The sequence below is a fragment of the Euprymna scolopes genome, chromosome 24 (genome assembly GCF_053919585.1).
Source record: "Euprymna scolopes isolate OS-2025 chromosome 24, ASM5391958v1, whole genome shotgun sequence".
Taxonomy (NCBI): domain Eukaryota; kingdom Metazoa; phylum Mollusca; class Cephalopoda; order Sepiida; family Sepiolidae; genus Euprymna; species Euprymna scolopes.
In genome coordinates this window covers 97,571,115-97,591,067 of record NC_136505.1, presented here as the reverse complement: position 1 = coordinate 97,591,067, position 19,953 = coordinate 97,571,115, and the positions used below count along the sequence as shown (strand labels likewise).

The window sequence follows — 19,953 nt, the reverse complement described above, 5'->3', positions numbered from 1 at the left end:
AAGTGCGTATACCCAAAATTGTCGGAGGGGTTTGGTAGAGTTCTCAAAGGTCAAATCGTTGAACTTTGACCCCGTAATCGCAAAATTTCTGGCCAAAAACCGACCACATTGATTTTACCAAATCTCAGTAACCTGTATATCAAATTTCGATTCTGTAGTCTAAAAATTGACAGAGTTATTGCGTAGGGAAATGTACACAGACACACATACACGTTCACTTATATATATATATATATATATATATATATATATATATATATATATGTATATATTTATAATTATTGAAAGTATGGTATAAGACTACTCTAAAAAATCACTATTACATTCACATCATGTTCACTGGAGGAGAAAATAAGGAATTCTCTAGACTTTGAGTTTTTTTTTTATTTTGTATTAAGCCTTGGGCAAGAATAGACAAACTATCAATCGAGAAAAAAAGATTTTGCAACATTCACACAAGCAGGAATGACTTTAACCTTCGAGGAACGGAGACATTCTTATTTTGGTTGGAAAAGATTTTTCCGAAGAAAAAACAACGTGATAATCGGTAAATAGACAACATAACTAAAAATAAATACACACACTCCAGGCAGCGTTTACACGTGGGGAAAAAATAAAATAAAATAAAATAAAATAAAAACATGCTTGGAATAAGTCAAATTATTTTGTACGGCTTAATTTTTGCTTTTATTTAATCGGAAATATAATTTCTGAAATTTTACCTGGAAACAAACATGAAAATTACAAACACTTGAATAAAATTGTTAGTGAATTTTTTGAGATGAGGATTGATTATTCGTATTATTTGGATTTTTCAGAATGTTGTTTCTATCTTGAGTGATATTTTCTGAACGTTTCGGTAGGCACATCCTCCGACCTTTTCAAATTGTATCTCGTCGAAGTCGGGAATCTTTCTGTCGAACGCAGGACACTGCACAGAATTTTCTACGGAACCCTTCTCTTCCATCATATTTCATCATCGATACGATACGACGCCTCCATTCTGTCTCGAAAGACAACGGATACCCCTTGTAGTGGCAGCTGTGCATGTGATTGTTAGACATGAGTAGCGCAATCGCAAACCACACCTCTCCTTAATCGGCACTGTTTGGGTCCATTGAAAAGAAAGAAGTCCAGGACGACTGGAAACAATGCCGAGATAAGCAGAGAGCACACACAGCACCTGGAAGTCACAAATGGTCACCCATTTAGTCCTGAACAGGCTCAACGTTGCTTACTTTCGGTGATCCAGCGGGAACCTGTTTATCAACGTGATTATGCCGTACATCATCATATCGTATGAATCCGAGGATTTTTTTTTGGCATTACTTTCCTCGATATTTTCCTATTGGTGGTAAAATGTTCTCGTTCTCTTAGCCACACATTTGATCTATATATATAAAAGCGAAAATGTATGTATGTATGTTTGTTTGTGTGTCTGCTAAAAACTTTCGACAGACACAACAAAAATACACAAACTCGGTATCATATCGATGCTCCATCCTTCGCTCAAAAAATTACGAAAAATTGGCCAAAAACGTTAATTTTTTCACCTCGAAACCGACTTGAAAACAACAAATATATTCTATTAAAAAAATTTTTCTTCAAAATCTTTGGATTCGGCATTAAATAACCCGAAAAGGGTTGATATGCCGTAAAACAAAAACAACCAACCAAACAACTTATCAGTTTGTACTAGCTGGAAATCATGTGGCATCCTATCGGATACGAGCCGCTATCTCATACACTCCAACGCCTCTTTAATCGCGATTGTTGGTATCTCTCTTGCACTTGGTTCACCAGGTATATCTAGCTGGTAGTTTATGATGTTTATGAGTGCAATCGCCTCTATAATTTCTTGTATGACGGAATCTTCCTAGGACGGCAATTTCTTTTCATATCGTACATAAATCCTTGGATTTTCGTTATCGCTTCCCTTTTAGCTGTTCAATCTTGCAACCTTAGGGATGCTAACTTCTACTTAGGTGCCTTTCATGTGCTAGGTTCAATGTCAGATATTTTTGCGAACGTAGATGTTAGAATTGCATAGTCATAGCAAATGGTGTATGACTCATTCCAACTGTGTTTGTTTAGTAACTGCTGCCATATTCGACATTCAACTTCTAAGATATGGTCTAGTGGATATATTTATTGCATCCCCGGAAGACTTGTCAGCCCACTTGCCGAATTGCAGATTAAACTACAAATATAACAACTAAGAACTGCTGATCCTGTCTTCTGTAATTGTTGTTGGGGAACCATCTTTTGGAGTAAACTCAACCACCGTCCATATATACCGGAACTCTTAACGATCCCAGGAAGTGCTCTTGTTCCGGGGTTAACCTCGCTCACTCGGTGAAACCCAAACAATCTTTTCTTTCTGTAACCCTTTGTTTGTTTTTTTTATTTTTTAATTAATACACGTCTTGTCTTATGGCCTTAATAGAGCTGAAAGGGGAAAATATAACAAAATATCAGGACCTAAAAATGATCTAAAAACGGCATGGTCTCTGAAAGAAATAAACATTATACCGGATGAGATAGGAGCAACTGGCTTAATAAAAAAGAATCTTCAGAAATACTTAGAAGCAATCCCTGGAAGACCATGCTGCAATGAAATACAAGTAGCAGTTATAAAGGGAACAGCATCTATTCTTAAAAGAGCCCTCGGATATAAATTTAAATCATAACATAATCAAGTGTTAGCTCCAGGAGAAGCAACTTGATCTCATAAAACTTACTGTTATATACTGGGTACTATGAAGATGACGTATATTATGCATTGTTGTTGTTGTTGTTGCTGTTGTTGTTGTTCGTCTTATGAAGCGTCTTAGTGTTTCATCTAGAGAAAGGATACATTCTACTACATGAGCACCACCTGTAATTTAACTATAAGAGATTATTGAATATCTCAATAGATAGACTGAGAGATAGTGTGTTTGAGATTTATACATATATGTTTGTTGTAAATCGTATAGTGATTGGAATGACCGCTGTTCATTTATCAATGAATAACGAGACACTTTGTTATAAACAAACTTGGTTTATTTAACAAACATTCATATATACACAGTACGGCGGTGGAGGTGGTGGAGGTGGTGGTGGGAGAGGTGTAGGTTGCGAACGTGACAGGCAATCCCTCGTCGTCTGTCTCTCGTTCCCCGTCTCCGCGTCTCTCTGCCTTGTTTTTGTTTACAATCTCACTTTTATGGACTTTCGACCTGGTAAACCATAAACCAATTTACATCATTGATCCATATATTGACCAGCCTGGCGTTTACTTTTTGTTGACCCCCGACAGAATTACGTCATCTCCAGGTTATCACAATTCCCGGCTTACATTTTTGTCAGCTTGGACATGAGTTCATTTTCACCTTGCTCCATAAAACAATTTGCGTCATAGGACCAGGTCATCACAATTCCCGGGTTACATTTCTGTTGGGTCCATTGGCACCTTGCTTCACCATAACATTACTGAAGTAAAATAAATCAAAAAGTGAGATTGTTCTATGTTAATTATGGCTAATTCAGAGTCATAACAGCTGCCTGTAACTGATCGGTAATATAAATAAATAAATAAAATTAGTAAATAAATTCAGAGCCATAACAGTAATATAATAATAGATGACTAGCAGGCCGCCCGGCGTTGCCTCGTCGTAAAACACGCATAAATATTATATTTCAATCAATGCATATGTCTTATGAAATATAAACAGAAATATCGTATTTTTATATATAAATAATAAATTATCAAAGTGAAAGAAACTGATATATGCGCATGTGAGTATTATGTTAAAAAAACAGTTCAGTTCTTGCAAATAAAAATTACTTGAGCTGAGGTCGAAATAAAAAATCTAAAGTCAGTGAGTCAAGTACGATACCGGTTAGCCCATTTGACAGGCTCTTTAAAAACTGTTCTCAAACCTACTTATTCTTAACATAAAGAAACTGTCATGTGAGCGTTTCAGGCATGCTCATTCGTGAAACAGTTGACAAACAGATACAAGTCCGATCACCCCCACGTACCAATTGTTTAATATTGACCTCTTAGCAGCATTTTTCCTGATGAAAAGAAGTAAAAAAAGATTGCCACATGTCTCAATACCCTATATACCAAATGTCTAACCTGTATGTAAAAAAATTCGTTGAGTATATAGGTTGAGAAGTGTCCTCACACACATAGCACTTTCTCACTTTTATAGAAATACTAGCAGTTCAGCCCGGCTTATGTACTGTTCATAACTTTATGCGCATATATATATATATATATATATATATATATATATATATATATATATATATGCATAGATCATCGTATAACGATTAGATACCTCTCTGACTGACGTAAATGAACATTTAAAATTAAAATGTTTAAATTCGACGTTATTTCACGCGGTTAATGGTAGCCGAATGGATTAGGTCTTCGCTAAACCGAGCCAGAGATGTCTCGTGATGCGGGGTTCGAATCGTTCGACTGGTATTAATCGTGACACCCTGCACTGAAGATTCGCGAAAGGATGAAACACTAATGTCTGTAGGTATTTAATAATTATTATAGTAAAAGAATAATATATATATATATATATATATATATATATATACTAGCATTTCAGCCCGGCGAAGGAGGAAAAGAACGGGGGAAAAACCTGACGCCTTTGCTGTTACGACCACCGTCAAACCGGAAGTGACTTATGTTTAAATTAAGGCTAGGCAATCGAAAGGAGAGGATGACTTTCAAAAATATCGGCGAAAAAACCGCCCCCGCTGCAGAAAAGTGCACAGTTGAAGGTGACGATATTAATGTTTTTAGCCAATTTTTCGATATTTGTCGTCTGAAAGATCGAACTAAAAAACGATACTGATCTTGGTAAAATCTGCTGGATCTGTTGAACGTTTTAGGCAGATATGCATACATTAATTTATATATTGGTAATTAAAACATTTCGACCCAAACCGATTAAAAAGCTTGCTCTATCTCTGAATACCCTTTATGTAAAATTTCAAATGTTTAGAGCAGAAATTGTCTGATTACTCAGACAATTTTGTAGAAACCGCAGAGGTAATTTTTTTAAAAATTTGACCCTATTATAACCCCTGAATATTCATTGTTTTAGACTAAAATGAAGTTATTAAGTTAGATCCATGTCAAAGGAATTTATATCTAAAATTTAAAGTGTTTATACCCAAAATTGTCGGAGGAGTTTTGTAGATTTCTCAAAGGTCAAATCGTTTAACTTTGACCTCTTAACAGCCAAATTTTCCAAATCCGCGTATCAAATCTCTCATCTGTAGACTGAAAATTGACATAGTAATTGCGGTGGAAAATGTACACAGACAGACACACGGACACACAGACACATTCACTTATATATATATATATATATATATATATATATATATATATATATATATATATAAAATATATTTTAGTCATCGACATACAGATCTGTTTCGTTGTTTCACAACTCATCAGTGCCGCTAGACTAACACCTATCCCAAGCCGAGGATCGAACCTAGAACTGTCGTGATGACAGTCGGCAGTTCTACCCCCTGACTACGGAAGCGGTGGCCGCAAATTAATCTGTCCGAATGTCTATTTAAATAAACATCCGTCCGCCGCTCGTAGAGGGCTCAAACGTTTGTTTGTAAACAAACCGTGAGCTTCGCATTTTTTCAGCTAAATTAAGTGGCGAGTGAGATTATTTACGATAGTGCTCAACCCAAGAGGGGGGGCTTTATAAAATATATTTTAGTCATCGACATACAGATCTGTTTCGTTGTTTCACAACTCATCAGTGCCGCTAGACTAACACCTATCCCAAGCCGAGAAAACGTTTGACTCAGGTCCAGGTAACCTACATCTAAATTTTCAAGCGTTTCCACCCACAATTGGCGGAGGAGTTTGGTAGAGTCTGCAAAGGTCAACTCTTTCAACTTTGACCTCTTGGCAGCATATTCTCGCCTAAAAACTGATTACAAAGCTTTGTGCATGTCTGAATAGCTTTTAGGTAAATTTTTAGTCCCCGAATTGGCTGAATAGCTTACTAGAGACCGAAAAGGTTAAATCTTTTGAACTATGACCCCTTGGCAGCTAATTTTTGGGCTGAAAACCTATTTAAAATTTCCCGTATGACTTAATACACTTTATGTAAGATTTCAAATGCTTATATAAAAAAATTGTCTTAGTAATTTGGTAAAGACCGCAGAGGTATTTTTTTTTTTCAAAATTTGTACCCCAATTTTGATTTCTTCACTTTTATTGATTTGAATTCAAATCAAATTAAAAGTTGGAGCCATGTCCAAGTGACCTACATCTAACATTTCAAGTGTTAAAATACTGAAAATTGACAGAGTAGCTTGGTAAGGTAATGTACACAGACAGACACTCAGAAAATTTCACTTATATATATATATATAGATTTGAATTATATAAGCAGTTACTTTTGTAAAACTTAAAACTTAAATGCCAGAGAATGCGCCTTATTCTCTCGCTGGTTTTACGATTCGAGTCAAATATTACTAATTCTCAATTCGGATTATGCCGGTTGCAAGATTATTGGTTTTGACAGATGCCAAGTAAATTGGTATTACGAAATTATCCAAGAACGCCAAGTAAGCTTTCAAAGACTGAAAGAAGAAAAAAAAGCAGTTTTATATCGAAATGTTTTCCCAGTAATGCAAGGAATTAGTGGATTTGAAGTTGTCACAAGGAAGGCTTTCGAAAATAGTATATTGAAAAATAAAATTTAAATTAAAATCAACCAGCTAAGTACGTAGTAAGTTGATAATCTCCATACCTTGATATATATATATATATATATATATATATATATATATATATATATATATATATATATATATATATATATATATCATCATCATCATTGGCGGTCACTCGTGTCCGAGTAAGACTGTCCTCCGTTGTGGCTTCTGTGGGTAGAAACAGATAAATACATAGATAAATAGATTTATAGATTGATATTTTAGTATTACATTTTAAAAAAAACTATAGTACTGTGCCACTTTGATCAGGGACATAAGTTGCAGGGATAGGGTTAGGGTTAGGGTTAGGGTTAGGGTTAGGGTCAGGGACATAAGTTGCAGGGATACTATTAAGGGAGTTGAGCAGCAAAATGTCTGCTTACATTACACTTGAACTTCTGCATGTCAGTACAGCTGGGAAAGAACGAACCTGGAAGGGAATTCCAAAGTGTAGCCGTTTTGGGGAAGACACTATTAGAGTATGTTTTCTTACATATATGTGTAGGGGTGGGGGTTTTCTGCTTGTTGGGTTTGTCGGGTCTATTTACGTCGAGGGGACACAAGGTCTTGTAGTTCGTCGGAGCATTCACTATTAAAATGCTCGTAAAACATGTATGCATATATATATATATATATATATATATATATATATATATATATATATATATATATATAGCTATATAGCCAGATAGACAGACCGGTAGAAACCTGGACACATAGATAGAAAAGTTATACAGATAGATAGATAAATAGATAGAGAGAGAGAGATACATAGCCACATGATGGTCACAAATTGGTAATTTTTTCCTCAACTTCGTACCACAACACTACCCGACTACAAAGGTACGAGACCATTTAACTACTAAGATAACGCATTATGTACATTTGAATCAGCAGGTAAACGTGCATACAGAACTCGTGACAGAGACTACTATAAATTGTACTGTCTGAGCATGCTCACGCTTCTAGCCGTGACTTCCGGTTAGTTTCGTATCCTCAGGTATGCTGATCTCTGCTTCTTTTGTTGATTTTATTATTTCTTTTTAATTTTGTTGTTTAGTTCCGCTACAATGATAGACAGATCGACAGACATATGCATAGATGGATGAATAGATTGACTGATAGACCGATGGGCAGATAGATGGAAAGACAGACAGATTGAGAGATATATATATATATAAAGAGGTATAAAGGTAAGGAGACAGACGCATAGGGGGAGGGAAAAATAGAGACAAAGATAGAAAATTGGTAAGATTGACAGAAAGATAGATGGATAAAATATGTGCAGTGACACAGATAGACAGAGAAATAGAAAGGCGATAAACAGATAGATAATAGGCAGATTGGCAGACACAAAGATAGGCAAATAGATTGATAGATTAGACAGACAAATAGACTGACAGACAGATAGGTGTAAAAGATATATAGATTTGAGATATCGACATATAGATAAACATTGATAGATTGATAGATATATAGATTATTGAAAAATAGATAGATAGATAGATAGTTGATAAATAGATAGGTAGGTAGATATATAGATAATTGAAAAATAGATAAATAGATAGACAGATAGATAATTGAAAAAATAGCGAGGTAGATAGATATATAGATAATTGAAAAATAGATAAATAGATAAATAGATAGATAATTGAAAAATAGATAAATAGATAGATAATTGAAAAATAAATAGACAGATAGATAATTGAAAAATAGATAGATATATAGATAATTGAAAAATAGATAGAAAATTGAAAAAGAGATAGTAAGATAATTGAAAAATAGATTGATAGATGATTGAAAAATAGATTGATAATTGAAAAATAGATAGATAATTGAAAAATAGATAGATAATTGAAAGATAGATAGATATATAGATAATTGAAAGATAGATAGATATATAGATAATTGAAAAATAGATAGGTAGATAGATTATTGAAAGATAGATTGATAGATAATTGAAAAATAGATAGATAGATAATTGAAAAATAGATAGATAATTGAAAAATAGATAGATAGATAATTGAAAAATTGATAGATAATTGAAAAATAAATTGATAGATAATTAAAAAATAGATAGATAGATAATTGAAAAATAGATAGATAGATAATTGAAAAATAGATAGATAGATAATTGAAAAATAGATAGATAGATAATTGAAAAATAGATAGATAGATAATTGAAAAATTGATAGATAATTGAAAAATTGATAGATAATTGAAAAATAGATTGATAGATAATTAAAAAATAGATAGATAGATAATTGAAAAATAGATAGATAGATAATTGAAAAATAGATAGATAGATAATTGAAAAATAGATAGATAGATAATTGAAAAATAGATAGATAGATAATTGAAAAATAGATTGATAGATAATTGAAAAATAGATAGATAATTGAAAAATAGATAGATAGATAATTGAAAAATAGATAGATAGATAATTGAAAAATAGATAGATAGATAATTGAAAAATAGATAGATAATTGAAAAATAGATAGAGAGATACTTGAAAAATAGATAGATAGATAATTAAAAAATAGACAGATAGATAATTGAAAAATAGATAGATAATTGAAAAATAGATAGATAGATAATTGAAAAATAGATAGATAGATATATAGATAGATAGATAATTGAAAAAAAGATAGATAGATAGATAAATAATGTAAAAATAGATAAGTAGATAATTGAAAAATAGATAGATAGATATATAGATAGATAGATAATTGAAAAATAGATAGATAGATAGATAATTGAAAAATAGACAGATAGATAATTGAAAAATAGATAGATAGATAATTGAAAAATAGATAGATAAATTGATAGATAATTGAAAAATAGATAGATAGATAATTGAAAAATAGATAGATAAATTGATAGATAATTGAAAAATAGATAGATAGATAGATAGATAATTGAAAAATAGATAGATAGATAGATAGCAATTAACATACATGTCCGTAAATAGCACAGGCCGCGTTCGTCTTATTTGTGTTATCATCCAAATCCAGAGCCTGGTTTTTAATCTGGCTCTAGAATCAAACGTGTGATTAATGTTAATGCTCAACAAAAGGATTCTCGCTCCAAACAAAAGCACAATTACTTAAAAAACGAGGAACAATTTTATTTTGTGATATTGCAGTGATTCTTGTCTAACGAACGACAGATTGCAAACAGAACTCCAAGCCAGACTGAATTCGAACAACTGAACATAAACCGGTTTTCTCTAACAACCACATAAACTCAACAGACCCAACTACTTCTAGAATAGCTACATATAATATTTGAACCATACGTAATAAAATATACACGATTATTAAAAATATTGCTGCCATTTGATGTGAATATCAATTTCGAAAAATCCTCAGTATATAATAATAACAGCATGGAACCATCCAAAAACAGATTAATATTAAAAAGAATCAATTAAATCCTTTAATGGGATCTACGTTCTTAGTTAAATGTTTTTTCTCATCGCAATTGCGTTGACCACATGCATAGAAACTGTGTATCTACTAATATGCCTCCTTGCACGTGTTTGCGTAGATAGATAGATAGATAGATATAACGGTAGATAAGAAGATAGATAGATACATATATATATATATATATATATATATATATATATATATATATATATAAGACGATAGATAAGAAGATAGATAGATAGGTAGATAGATAGATAGATAGATAGATAGATAGATAGATATATGGAGCTATAAAACTTTACGCCTCTTTTATATGACAAATAGAATACAATTGGACTAGTGGAACCAACAAGCAGGTAAAGTAACATGCGCTAACAAATTAAAAAAAAAAGATGTCTGGTAATTTATTCGTTCATAATTTGATTCTCGACCAACACAATATATTTTGGATATTTTTCATGATATTTTATAGACATTCATTTTATGTTTATTTCTTTTTTTGTGTATTTTATTATACAGGGTGACCAACTTAAAAATAGTCCAGAAAAATGTAGTAAGGAGTAGCAACATTCTTATATTGTTTATTATTTTTTATTATAATATAATTGTAATTTGTCTCCGTGAACCAAGTTCAATATCTTTTTCGCGTACTCCATCATTTCAGAGGAAAGGAATAACCCGATCTTGTCTAACATGTTGTAAAACTGTTCGGTAAATTGGATTATCAAGCGGTGGAAGAACACCTGCTATAGGTAATAGTTGCTTGTAGTTTTAAGGCAAGCCAAGTGTCGTTGCGTCGTTGCGTCGTTTCATACTTAAACCATTTATTCAATTATTTTGTAGAATATACAAGGTAGCCCACTTAAAAGTAGCACAGAAAATGCAGTAGAGAGGCGGAACATTCTTTTATTGTTCAAATTACCTATAACATTTTTAAATTGCCTGTAGTGTTATAAAAGATGTTGGAATTATTCCCCGTTGACATCTATGTATTTCTGGGTGGGTTTAACAACGTTTGCAGATACTGCCTGTAGATCATCTCTGGTGATTCTCCTGGTAGCGTTAGTATAGCTCTCCTTTAGTTGGTCTAGACTGTGAGGATTATTTGCATAAACTTTTTGCTTTAAAGTCGCCCAAAGATAAAAATCACATGATGACTAATCCGGGGAACGTGATGGCCATAACCCTTTGCTTATTGTTCTCTCTTCCGTAAACATGTGATGAACTCGTGTCAGTGCTCTGTGAGATGTGTGACATGTAGCGCCATCTTGTTGGAAAAAGAATTGCAATTTTTCCTGTGGTGTCAGTTGATCGTTAAGAGAAAGATTAGAGAGATTGGGCTACTTTGAAGTGGACCGCCCTGTATAACAACTTCTCATCAGGTTACACGTGGCGAACTTTTGGACCTTATCGAATACACTTTCCTCGGACTTATTGACATTTTAGATTTTATATTGCATTCTCTTCATTGTAGATCATCGTTTCTCAACGGGGGGCCAATGGCCCCCAAAAGTATGGCCACGGACTTTCAGTCGGGGAGCTCTAAAAGAACGCCGGAAAAATGTAATTGAAAACGCATAGACATTATCCACGGTGATATTGAACCTAAGTGAGGCTTTTTTAATCTTGACAGACTATGGATACTCACTGTAAGGATGCTTGCGCGTGAAATTTTTGTGGCAAGAGTTGCGCAATCCCCAACCACACCTCCGTGAGTCGACATTATTAAAAAACCAGTGGCAAGTGGAGGTTCAGGAAGACTGAAAACAATAACAGGATAAAGGGAAAGAACACTCAGCGCATAGAATTCTGAAATGGTCACCCATCTTTTATTACCTAGGCTACAACGTTGCTTAACTTCGGTGATCTGATGAGATCCGGTGTGTCAATGTGATTATACAGTACGATATTTAAAAGATGAGCTGACAAATTTAAAGATTTCAAAAGCAATTGTAACAAATCGCGAACGCGCCTATGGCAGCTATATGCAAATGATTCAGCCGTGTGCGAGATGATGTCACGACAGGAAAAATGATTATAAAAAGAAAGAACGTGCGTACAGACCGACGATCATGTAAGAGACGAGAAGTCACGCGTGGCGGAAAAGTAGGAATAAAGTATTTTTGTAACAACCAGAAACAACGCGTTGAATTTTATTATAAATTCCTTATCTTTGTCGTAACATGTGTGTAAACATGTACTACGTTTTGCAATGAAACTGGCCATCAGTAACAAACAACAGCTCTCCAGTTGTTGGTTGTCTGTTCAAGCTGCTTATATCCTACTCAATAAGAAGGCATATGCTACAACACTCACCACGTTTTGCATCGAAATCTGACCCATATGATGCATAAATCTGATAAAAGCGGTGCGAATTGGGAGAGGTTTGGTGAGTAACCACAAGATTTAAGTGCGGCATCAAATAACTTTATTGTTTGTTTGCATATGAAACGTGAGATTACCGAAAATAAAGTCCGTTGATGACGTACATATTATTTTAGCAACAAGAAAAATTAACAAAACAAAGGAACAAACAAAATCAGTTGCTTGCCTCTATTTCAATTAAGAGGCTATTCAAAAGCGAAACTGTATTCTTGAAACGGAATGTAGAGGAGATAGTTTATATATACATATATACACAGTATTTTTTTTTTAGTATCTTAATTTTTATTGAGCTTTTTTTCTCTACAGTAGAATCCCGGGATATGATGGCCCTAGGATACGTTTTTTTCAGGTTACGATGTGGAATACGATGGATTTTCTGACCTACTGACCAATTAAATCAAAGCCAGAAATCGCTTGCTTTGTTTAAAAACAGAACCTCATATTAGAGCTCAACAGCGAGTGTCTTATTTTTAGCAAAACTTTGCTCCTTGATTTATACTTTTACAGTAAATATACAAACAACATAAAACAAAATCTGCAATTTTATAAAATTACATGTATGAAGTACTCGGTTAGGTGGTCACGGGTCATAGTAGTAGTATCGTATGCGTTAGACATCTATATCAGTAATTTTAAGCCAGTTTAAGAAATTGTCTTTAGATAGATGAACTGTCACTTAGCCACCTTCCAGTCGAGTGACTGAACAGTTTAGGATCAAGTGGTCTGTGTCCTGTGAGGAGGGTGTCTTTGCACGTTGGACAGATTGGGGAGTCTAGGTGTCTCCACCTGTGTTTGTTTACTGCAGTTCTGCAGTGTCTTTTTTTGATCCGGTTTGCGGCTACACACTGCTTCCTACTATTTGTAGCAAAACATGGGAGTTACAAAATAGGATTTTCAATGATGTTACCTCCCTTGGGAGTATTGTTTCTCCATTCCTCCTGCATGAAGGATCACCGCTGTGCTGTAGTGTGCAGGCTTTAAAACTAAGAGCGATCAGATGAAACTTAGATACTTTCTGATTTCCTTCTTTATCGATTCTTCTATACAGCCACGATGGGAATACAAATCCGACCCAAAGACAGGTCATCAAAGGTTGCTGTAGATATGATTGAATACGACTTTGTAAATGATTTGATTTATTTTCATTTTAACAAAATTTGTAGTACTACGCTATAATCGCTTCACACTTATCATATTCACACTTAGATTTCAGATTTTTATTTTGGTTTCACAGAATTCTATTTCATAAATTAATTGCTTGACAAACTAATTAGTTAATTGGTAGATTTATTGATCCGTTATACTATTGAAATGTCTTTTATTTTCTGGCAAAGTTTCTCATATAAAGTGTGCGTCCGGCGTGAGAGAGCTAAGAACAACAACAACAACAACAACAACAACAATGACGACAACAACAACAGCAACAACACATCTGTAATCAAATAAAACGACATCTTCTATAATATAAATCTTGCCTCTCTTTTTAAATATATGTATACACGCATGCATATATGTTTGTATGTATGTTTGTATGTATGTATGTTTATATGTCTCGCAAAAACTTTCGACAGAGATGACGAATTTTCAGGAGATCGATATCATTTTGAAGCTCGACCCGCCGGACGACAGATATCGAAGAATTGGCCAAACCATTAATTTCTTCACCCTCAACTGGGTACTTCTCTTAAGGGAGGTGTCGCTGTTTTCGCCGATATTTTCGAAAGTCATCGCCTCTTTTCAATTGTCTAGCCTTAATTTAAACATAGGTCACTTTAGTTTGGCAATGGACGCAACAGCTAATGCTTCAGGTTTTTTTTTACGTTCTTTTTCTTCTTCGCAGTACGGAAACAATAACGAGGTAAACGGAAAAGCGCATACATAAATGCCTGCCTGCTACCACTTTTTTTTCGTTTGCTTAACACACACCTCCAAACACCCGGGCAAAGCCGGGCACCCAGGCTAAATATCACCTGTGTGTTTAAATGTATGTATGTATTATGTATGTCTGCCTAAAAATTTCGGCAGAGGCGACGGATTTTCACGAGATCGGCTCGACCCTTCGAACGACAAATATCGAAAAATTGACCCAAAACATTAATGTCTTCAACCTCAACTGGGCATTTTTCTACATAGAAGACTCGCTTTTTCGCCAATATTTTCGAAAATCATAACATCTTTTCGATTGACTAGCCTTTATTTAAGCCTACGTCTCTTTCGGTTTGGCGATGGGCGCAACTGCAGAGACGTCACGTTTTTTTCTTTTTCACGTTCCTTTCCTTCTTTGCGGTAGGGTTCGAGCCTGCCTACTAAAATGTTTATTTATTATTATTTTTTTTTTGCTCAACACACACCTACAAAAACCGGGGCAATGCCGAGTACCCAAGCTATTACTATTTAAATGCCTTTTATTTTCTGACAAAGTTTCCTATATACAGTGTGCGTCTGGTGTTTGAAAACATTCTATTATACTTTTAAGGATAATAAAAATACAAACAACAACAACAACAACTCATCTGTAATTGAATAACACGATATTGGTGGTCAAGTGACATTCTTATTTAATAATTTCATTCAATGGTTTCTCCCTCTGCTTTATATTGATCGTGATGGGCGACATCGCCGCGGATCATCTTATATGCACTTGCCAAAGGTTTGTCTCCCGAATAGAAACTGCCATTGGACAGCTTCTATTCGAAATCCAAACCTTTGGAAAACGCGTATAAGATGGCCCTCGTCGTTGTCCATTATTCTGAATATAGATGCTTTCAGAAAATCTTAGTGTTGCGAAGATGGCTATTAATATCTCTCCCAACAACGGCTAACACGACATAATCCTTGGAGGCCACAATTTGGACAAAGTTCTTTTTATCTAAAGACAGAAACCACAAAGAATGTCTTATTCAGCGAATGTTAGTTTATTTAAACATCTCTTTGATCCCACTAAACGACTAAACTTGGACAGAAACTGACCTCTGTTCATCACAGAAGACAATTATCGAAAATTGTTATGGGCAGTCCTCCGAATTGTGGTTAGTGTGACACCAAGATATTTCGCAACTGACCGTATTGATTTATGGGGCCTCTCATCAATGATATTCTGAACTTGTTGAATAAACTCATGTCTTATAATGCTTTCGGACCGTTGCTTGTGCTTTTTTTTACGTTTAGCCACTAAAGCAATTTAGCCACCATTATGTTCTAACTCTAGCGCACTTAACTGCTCTACTTTATGGCTCTATTTAATAAGATAGTGAAAAACACCGCTCTAACTTATTAGATAGAGCGGTAATTTTTCATTTACTAACTCGTATTCTCGTGATATTGCTTTATATACCACGGCATTACGTAAACTGCCGGAATATGCTAAGTTCTGTTCAAAATTAAAAAAAACGTTAGAACAAAAAAGAACAATTATGGTTCAATATTTTCAATTGAGATTTTTATTATTTATAATAGCTTTCAATTTTAAGATTTTATTTATGTCTTTATGTTATACATCGGGCGTCCTTGATATATATATATATATATATATATATATATATATATATATACTAGTAGTTCAGCCCAGATTTGCTCGGACGTTATACACTGTTCATAACTTTATGTACATATGCATATATATATATATATATATATATATATATATATATATATATATTAGAAAGTTTGACTAATGTTCAGGTAACCTACATAAAAAATTGCAAGTGTTTAGACCTAAAATTGGCGAAGGAGTTTGGTAGAGACTTCAAAAATAAAATCGTTGAACTTTGACCCCTTGACAGCCAAATTCCTGGCCAAAAACCAATGAAAAAGATTTTATCAAATCTCAATACCCCGTATGTCAAATCTCGAGTATGTAAACCGGGCTTGAATTAGGATCAACAAAAATTTCACATTTCTAATACATCGACATTTCCTAACTTTGATTCAAATCGATTGCTTGCTCTTATCGCAGACCCACCGTGTAACACCGGGAAGAATTTCCTATGCTTCCCCGTAGTAATTATTCCACATTACATTGTAGTGTACATTTCACTGTAGAGACCCTACTGTTAATTTATGCAATTATTTTCATATAACGACTTGAATTAAAGATTTAAATGCGAAATTCCAGTATCACTGTTAAACGTGTGCTCTGAGACTTTCATTTTGAACGGGCCTCTGTCTTATCAAAGATTTGTTGGGGGGGATTTAATATGTCGTGACATTCTGCTTGTGCGGTGATAACACTTTTGAAATGCAACAGTGTTGTTAAGCTGTATCAGCGTGTTTATTCGTTAATAGAAGTTTTTCTACTATGGATTTTTTAAACTTATCGGCGGCATTTCGATAGAAAACCTTCTGAAGAACACTTCCGGAAACATTAAGTACATTTTTGTGACATTTCATAAAAAATCCTCTCAGTCGTTTCGGAGTTCATAAGAAACTCTCACACACAAACAATAATCATATAATAGTTAAGATTCTGCTGGTTTTATTTTAATTATTCCGTAAGCTACCCTTTTGATAACAAACAGATACAGTTTTGAAGGCGAAATTGCTATAAAAGATGCATTTTCACGAGATTCGGCTTAAAAAAAAATCCAATATGGCAGATTTGGACAAGTACATGAGAGACCTCTTTTTAGTGCAGTCTCGTTTTAAATAAAATAATAATAATAATAATAATAATAATAATAATAATAATAATAATAATAATAATATGATTTCTGTTGTAATAGCGTGAGAAAAGAAAGTCTCGCAGTAATTTCGACGTGCAGCAGTTCTTGACCGCAAAAGAAGTCAGCGAAAAGTTACATAAAAAAACATTCGAAATAAACAGGGCGAAACAGAAAAAGAACGGTGACAGTCTAAAAGAATTCTCAATTATAATGTCATTTTAAAAGTTGGTATTGAACTATGTAGCACGATATTACTTTTTGAATAGTTATTAGTATAGGTTGTCCAAAAGGTCACTGAAGGATTGAAAGTCTTTGTCATTTGACCATAAATGATTATTTTTTTTTCTCTATTTCAGATATTGCACAGATTCTCCATTACAAATGAATTATGAATGAGTATAGCAGTGAACAACGCACGCAAGTATTGAAATTGCTTTACCAAAATCAGGGGCTAATTGTTTTGATTCTAAAGCTTATCGACAAGAGATAGCCGACGTCACAACACAAATCTCTTGTGGAGATATCTTAAAGAAAGAATTTATGTTAACACACCTCCAAACCTGCAAGAATTGAAGGAAAACATCAGGAACAAAATAAGGGAGTTAACTCGCACTCCAGAAATTCTGCAGCCTGCCATGAATAATGTTTTGGAAAGAGCACGAATATGCAAAGTTGGTAATGGGAAACGTTTAAAAGATACTTTTTTTTTCATAAAAAAGAATTGTTTGAATTTGTTATTGTGTTAAGTAATTTCCTTATGTTTTCGTCAAGTTTTGCAAAAATTAGAGAAACATATCATAAAAAATAAATAATCTATTTAAGTTCAAAACTATTCAGTTACTTTTTGGACGTCCTGTACTTATTAATTTATCACATCTTGGCCTTTGGGCAAGATCAAAGTGTAGCATCTGTTCCGGCAGATGCTGCACTTAAGATAATTTGTACCAGTCAATGGAGGGGAAACCCTCTATACTGGGACAATTATTATTTTTGGTAACCAGAGTGCCCCCGTTTTGCCTACTTTTAGGGGAGCTGGTTTTTACCTCACATTAAAAACGGCCTTGTGCCTAATTTGCTCAGTGGGGGAGCAAATAAATACCATCTGTTCCGGCAGATACTGCAATTAAAGACCAGATGTGGGGGCAACCCCACATACCTGACCTTTAACCAGCTCCCATTTCCCACCTCTCGGGAGCTGATCTCCTTTTTCCCTTCCCCCTCCCTTCACTCCTCACATTAAAAATTGGCCTTGTGCCTAATTTGCTCGGTGGGGGAGCAAATAAATACCATCTGTTCCGGCAGATACTGCAAGCTATGACTAGCTATGACTAGCTATGACTAGCAAAGACCAGATGTGGGGGCAACCCCACATGCCTGACCTTTAACCAGCTCCCATTTCCCACCTCTCGGGAGCTGGTCCCCTTTTCCTTTCCCCCTCCCTTCACTCCTCACATTAAAAATTGGCCTTGTGCCTAATTTGCTCGGTGGGGGAGCAAATAAATACCATCTGTTCTTCAGATGCTGAACTTCCATTTCTTGTTCTCTTTCGGTGGAGGAGTAATCCTTCACGACTGAGACAATTTTTATTTTTGTACCTTTTGTCCACGTTAAAAAACGACCCTGGTGTCTAACTCTGTCCCGTGGGGAGGCATAGTAAATAGGTACAATACACACTATTTCATAACTGTAAATAAACTCATAGTTACTGCATATTATTTTTTTCGTCTAAAAACTCATTTTTTGTGCTATCCGGAAAAATATTAGCTTCATGAAAACATATTTGATGATTAAATATGTTTCTCATTAAATACAATTTACACGGGTCCTGCTAGTAAAAGAATAGTCCATTAAACAAGTGAAATCGTCCATTACGTAGAACAGTCCAACTACCGACGTTTTCTGACATCAGTATTTGTCAACATATATTTACTCGCACCTGTCTTTTAGAAGACGACCCCATTTTAGATTGTCTTTTGTTTATTTTAAAAATATATTTAAAAAAAAGCGGAAAATATTTATTGATGAATAAAGAGTTACGCCCGCTTTTTATATGGCGTGCTTAAGAAAGAACACAGTGTTTTTTCGAAAGAAATGTAACTATATTACCCCTTATAATATCCCACACCGATCAAAAAAAAAAAGCGTATCATATATTTTTTGTGTGTGAGAAGAAAACTATCGATCATTGAATTCGATCTTAATTGCTTAAATGTTATTCGAACTACTGTCTCATTTCGAATGGTATTCGCAAAGATTTTGGCCGGTGTAACCTTCTACCTTCTTTTAGTGTATCTTCTCCAACTCAGAAATGTGAGGTGCATTCAATAATTTCCAGACATTGTTCGTATGGGCACTTTTATTGATAGTACACCCATGAAACTAGTTACCCACGAAATAACCTCCCCTACTTGCGATGAAATTGTACAATTCCAACAACTTTTGGAAGGCCTCATGAATGTCCTATTGTATGAGCGTGTCAATGCGTTATGTATGCGAAGGGAGGAAGCTAATATCTGCTTATTTTGAGTCAATGTTCATATTTACGGCACTCAGCCCTTTTGGGATTTATAAAAATAAAAGCAGAACGCACTTTTGTATATCTTCTTCACATCTCTTGACCATGTCGGCTAACCTGGAACAAAAAGCTCATAACAATAAAGCAACTCTCATTCTCTGGACAATTAGGTCTTTTTTTTTATTTCACGATCGAATGT

At 34.3% G+C, this 19,953-nt stretch overlaps 1 pseudogene; it reads right to left on the bottom strand.

Moving 5' to 3' along the window:
- LOC145246536 (uncharacterized) overlaps window positions 1-19,953 on the bottom strand; it is a 109,352-nt pseudogene that overhangs the window by 89,051 nt on the left and 348 nt on the right.